This window comes from Argopecten irradians, chromosome 9 (genome assembly GCF_041381155.1).
Source record: "Argopecten irradians isolate NY chromosome 9, Ai_NY, whole genome shotgun sequence".
NCBI classification, from domain to species: Eukaryota; Metazoa; Mollusca; class Bivalvia; order Pectinida; family Pectinidae; genus Argopecten; species Argopecten irradians.
In genome coordinates, this window is record NC_091142.1 from 34,374,357 (window position 1) to 34,380,356 (window position 6,000).

General features: G+C 36.4%; 1 pseudogene; it reads right to left on the reverse strand.

Moving 5' to 3' along the window:
- Positions 1-4,158: 4,158 nt before the first annotated feature.
- Positions 4,159-4,956, reverse strand: LOC138331053 (uncharacterized; annotated as a pseudogene).
- Positions 4,957-6,000: the final 1,044 nt, after the last annotated feature.

The following is a 6,000-nucleotide window of genomic DNA, read 5'->3' on the forward strand; positions in this document are numbered from 1 at the left end:
AATACGAAAAAATGTAAAGGACTTAAATAATTTGGGTAAATATATTTTGTTTACTTTAGAAATAAGAATATAAGAATAAATACTATAAGATAATGAAATAATTTATTTAAATTTTAAATTCATACATGAATTTCATGCAATGTAAACAGTTTTCAAAGTAAACAAGTCTTCATTTGTATTTATTGTATTCTATTTAAACTGAACTAGTATAAATAAACAGTAAGCTGGCCGTGTGGTAATCCTGTGTATGTTGGCCAGATATAGCGTAATTACTGGTTGTCGGCGGTAGTGTAACTATTGCAGAAGAAAATTTGATATGTTGGGATGACATTACCTGGGAGAAAGAAAGGTTTTACCGTCTATTTACCGGGAATGTGTTTTAACAGTGACAAGGAATTATAATGACGGTTAGCCACTATGGGAAAGCGCATGTGATTCTATCTGTGGTCTCGAACAGTGGGCAAGCGTACATGTAATTTTGTTATTCCGGGAATAGTTGGGGATGAGGGTGCGTTGACAGCGCCTCGGTTGAACGGGTATCGTACGTCCTAGGGTGAGACAAATAGGTTTAGGTCAGCCCAGTGCGTAAGGGATATGTTTGGTTAAATCATCAGAACTTCCACTTTTAACTTCACCGTAAATGTTGTGCAAAGTTATTAAATTCCAAATCTAAATTAAACCTGTGCTCTAACAGCGTGTGTGGGTCAAGGTGCCGGGCTGTTCTGTTGTTCAGGCTTAAAGGTCAATAATTAAGACATGGTAATTGGTACTTCGGGTTTGGGGCGGTTATTAGGCATGCAGAAGACAATTTGATTACGTCAATTGGTCTATAAATACCATTTACATATTTCATTAGATTTCGTTAGTTTTTAGAAATGATAGTTACTACATTATATATATGTTCTTGGGTTAATAGAAATCATCAGTGAATCTTTTGGTCACTTTATGTTATGATGTGAGTCAGTTCAGAAGCATTTATTATAAAGAATTTCGATGCATAATTTGGTTATAAATGTGAATCAAACACTTTGTACATTCCAATTAAGTCTATGATAATTCTTCTACTTTTTGCTTTTGTTATCTGTTTACGTTATGTTTATATGATAAACTGTTGCCATGTATTTCATCTTCTGGTTATACTTTTCATTGTGTCCCGCCGGAATCTCAAAAGAACATGGCAGAGGGAGAACTTTAGGAATGGGTGATGAGCCATATATACTAAAACACAACGCGAATTACCATCTCCACTATACACGGAAGGCTCACCCATTCGCCGAGACCCCCTCCTGCTACATATGTAGGCTAGTGCAGACCTCATCCAATGATAAGGGTAATAAATAACTCATATTTATAATTACAACATATTTTTTCAAGTCATCTCAAGCACTTTTTGAGATTTATATATGGTATATATTTCGTTCTAAAAAGCCTGAATACGTTTAGATTGGCGCTATCATTAGATGCACAGACAACAAAGAATTTCAATTTTGGATTTATGGTCACAGCTGTAATGAATTTATACATATGGATATGGCAATAGACCATAATGGCACGCGATCAAACAAATTCAATCAAAATTGCAACACAAATTAATTCATAGATTCTGGGTAACAGTAATCCACCAAATAAATTGATTGATTCCGGGAAACCATCCTCAATCAAACAATAAATCGATCAATCAGATGTCAATAATGAATAGTGATACTGGGAGGAAACGTATATCAACTGATTGACGTCAATATAAACAGCATATATAATCAATATGATGTCAATCAATCAATATAAATAATTAATATGTACCGCGAAATCTGCCAAAGGAACGTGCACCAGTAGCATGTTCACAGCCAAACGAAAACCAAATAAGATGGCGACACATTTCACGTTACAATGCTGTGACCAAAAATGCCTTCATCATTCATAGCATAGCCGACTTAATGATTAGGAAGAATTATTACTTGCCGTTTGGAAGTATTCTAATGCAACTGGAAACGTGTTGAGGAAAAATATCATTCCTCAAAGGAGAGAGGGGAACTAGCGTTTGGAAACAATTTTTTTTGTTGGTATTCGTATGTAACTATTGTAAGTACTTGATTTCCACCTACAACATTCCATATTAGCTTCAGTAGACATATTAGATAGGAATGCAGTTGGGTTTGCACCAATCCTGAAGGAATGTGCTTTGCAGTACCTACTGTTATAACCTAAGGGTGAATGCTTTTGTAAGGACAATAGAAAATTGATATATTGTCAAGTCTCTACCTCCAAAATGACATAGTAATGGACCCTGCATCCTAAGTCGAACTGTCATATATCTGCGAAGATTACCGACTGGACAATAAATGGCATTGTTACTTGTTAGCTCGATGATAGTACCTTTTCTATATTGATCAGTTTTTGAAGATATGTGTATTGTAGCAGCATTTTCTTGAAGTGACACTTCTAAAAATGTGATAACCCTGAAAGGCATGTGTTTATTATTGACTGTGATTTCACCTACCGGGAAATAAAATGCTAATGAATATAGTAAAAGCTACAAATAATGGGAAGTACCATAATAATGCTAGCAGAAAGGTCTACTGTTACAGGTAATCTGGTGTTACCAACTTCATCACTATATCTCCTTATTCTCTCCAACAGTTTTTAAACAATAAATTGTTGAGCAAGATCATCATGACAACCTAGCTTGCAATTAAAACTCAAACCAATCAAAGTTTAAACTACAGTGCGAGTAACCTTTAACAGACATATATATCCAATATATCGTATTACTTAATGTGTCTTTGGTGTTTTGTTATTCAGTATAGTATTGTTACAAGCTAATATTGTCTACATAAAAAATTAAATTAAATTCTATTTTCTTAGACCTAAACTCATACGACCAAACTTAGACTGCCGAAAACTGTTGGTACCAATTCAAACTATTGGCAACAATTCCAAGAAAGTTATGTCTCTCATTATGGATTTTCGCTGCCAATCACTTGGTCATCTGAAAACTATCCAATTACCTTCCCAACAGGCACCACTAACTAATTCATAATTCCCTGCACAACCCATATACAGACCTAAATCCACATTAATTGAATGTGCCAAGAACTCTCTGCAAAGTAACAGGACCCATTAAAATCGTTCATAAATAGCAACCACATTTAAGTTTGCTCTAATTTCCTCAGATATTCTTACTTTATAATGGGGTTCTGTATGCCAGTCATTGCATCAAACATAGCCGTGTTAAGGTCCTAGCTAGTGGTATAGCGTTTGCACAAAAAGACAATCTCAGCCAGAGACTGTAATTCCTGCAGTTTTACTTTCCAACACTTTCACAATTTCTGACCTGATGGATATCACTTTCTCCTAAGGTACCCTAACTACCATTTTTTAGTGTCAATTTCAAGACCCAAAAACACCAAAACTGTAGTTGGACCTTATGATTTATCCTCAGCTATGGGTATACACATTTCATTGCACGTTTCTCGAAAGAAGACATGAGCCTAGCACATATATCACATTCTTCTTTTCTAGCAAATATAAAATCATCCAAATACTGATCTAGACTTTGCTCACTGCACTTCTCCTTACCTACCCATTCAATAAATGTTGAAAACTTTTTTTAAATAGACTACATAAAATTCAGCAACCCATGGGTACACTTTTCAAAAAAGTACATGTCTTGAAATTTAAATCCTAGTAATGGAAAATCCGCCGAATGGATTGGGAGGAGACGGAATGCAGATTTAATATCCATTTTCCCCCAACAAAGTCCCGTTTCCCAACTTTGCTATAATTTAAGCTACTTTATCAAAAGACAAGTATTTAACAGCAACTGTATCAGGATCAATATTACTATTTATACTTTTACCTGAGGGCCATGAAAGGCGAGTAATTAACCTCAATTTTGCATCTTTCTTAGAACTAAACCTACAGGGGACCCTATATCCACTGTGCCATTGATATTCTTCAAAAGGAGCCTACTTCTCTACCTAATTCTACTTCGTGCAATATTTTCTGATATGTCTGTGTTGGATATATGGAGGCCTATTTTAATTTTCTGGATTCTCTCTCGGGATGCTTGAGCTTAGATATTGAATTCTAAAACCATTTAAAACCCTCAGAAAAAGCTGTGTCCCTACTGCTACCTGTGGGTACTTAGCCACCCAGTAACTAAGAGCTGTGATTTTTATTGGTGTCTTTCCTAATGTCCACACCTGTTTGTGATTCTTGCTTGTTTCCCACCTGTCTTTGCTGTTTTGTATTGTTGTTTGTTTTTCGGAAAGAGTATGGGTTGTCTGTATTCATTTTAACACTATTCATACTAGCATGCCCCCACTACACGTAATACATTTGTGAGAGTAGCTACAGTGTGGGCGTGTACAATTTCCTTTATAATTGTAGTCGAAACATTTTAGGGCGTTAGAATTTTGATTTTGTGACTGAGGTAGGGGGACCCGCTGTGGCTGCATATATAACAGGTATAATTCATTGTCAATTATGCCCCATGCCCCTTGGGGATTAAGAGCTTTTCTTAACCTGTATTGCTCATCATATTTGATCCAGTTCATGCCACCACATCTCTGAGCCCCCAGGCGAACAACCTGCATGTATTTTAACAACCCATGCAACTGTTCTGGGTGCACTGCTATATAAATGCTGATATATATAATGAATGCATCTGTCCATTTACTGATGTCAGAAATCTTACGATATTGATTTTTTTGGTTTGATAAGAAGCTCCCCATCAACTAGAGATATACTATGAGCCTGATGGGAATCTCGCATTGAGTTAGACAACAATTGTGAAAGTTCAGCATACTCGCCATTTGTAATCTTATGCTTCTTTGAAACAGATACATGCAAGCCTAACATATCATTAACACTTGCAATAGGGGTTGGCATTACACCAAAGGACGTACCCGTGTCTTGCAATACAGGTGGTGCTGCTACCGATAGCTCAGGTGGCATATAATGGTCAGTTGCTAGAGGTCCAGAAATAGTCCAATGACTAGGCCCAACTGTCGACGTCACCGATAGCTATAGGGGTCTTGCTACGAATGCATTCATGCATGAATAAAAAAAGAAATAAAAATGTGTGATTAAAACACCTTTATAATATTTTAATAATTATAACAAATAATGTATAGCATACCATTACTAAAATACTGCTTTGTTTATAATTGTGACACCAAAAACATGTTCAAAAAAAATACATGTACTGTTGAAATAAACCATAACATTTGTGTACATGTACAGAAACGGTTCACATTGGGACGCCGACTTGACCGAAATATATAAGTCATGACCGCTAGGTAAACTCGACCCAACAGGGAATCTCGCCCCGAATGGGTAAAGTGAATCAATACGGTCGCAATCGTCTCCAAGGAAGTGTTTAACGGTTACAATTAATTGTTAAATATTTAAATGATCGACCACATTCATTATAGCCTACATGTTATAGTTATTGAATGACTGGACGAGTTTATCACGAGATATTTCGGTGGGCGGTAACGAGTTCGCGTACTGAAATATCGATAGTGCACGAGGCTAAAAAACATTCAATAAATGGTGTAGTAGGACTGTGCCTACGTATATTCAAACCCCGATTCTGTTTTAGGTTCCGCAATGATATAAACAACACAGTGAAAGATTTAACGAATATTTTATTAGCAAGTATAAAACACAATATAATTCTCGAGACAGAAACCCCTAGGCATAGAGGCTACCGGAAGGACGTACAGTACATAACGCAACGTTCACACCTGCCAGGTCAGTCATTGGCTTCGCCTGTGTAGAGATTACACACACACACGGACACATATTACAAATAGAACAGAGGAACAACACACCCACCTCAAATCAGACAAATCAGGAAATAGACAGAAAGAAAGGAGAAAGAGAGTCCACCAGCTCTCGGAGCTTTGTCCAGACTACTCGAGAGAAACAGAAAGTCGGAATTTATACCAGAAAAGACCAATGAGAACAGAAAGTAGCCATAAAGAGAGATAACAG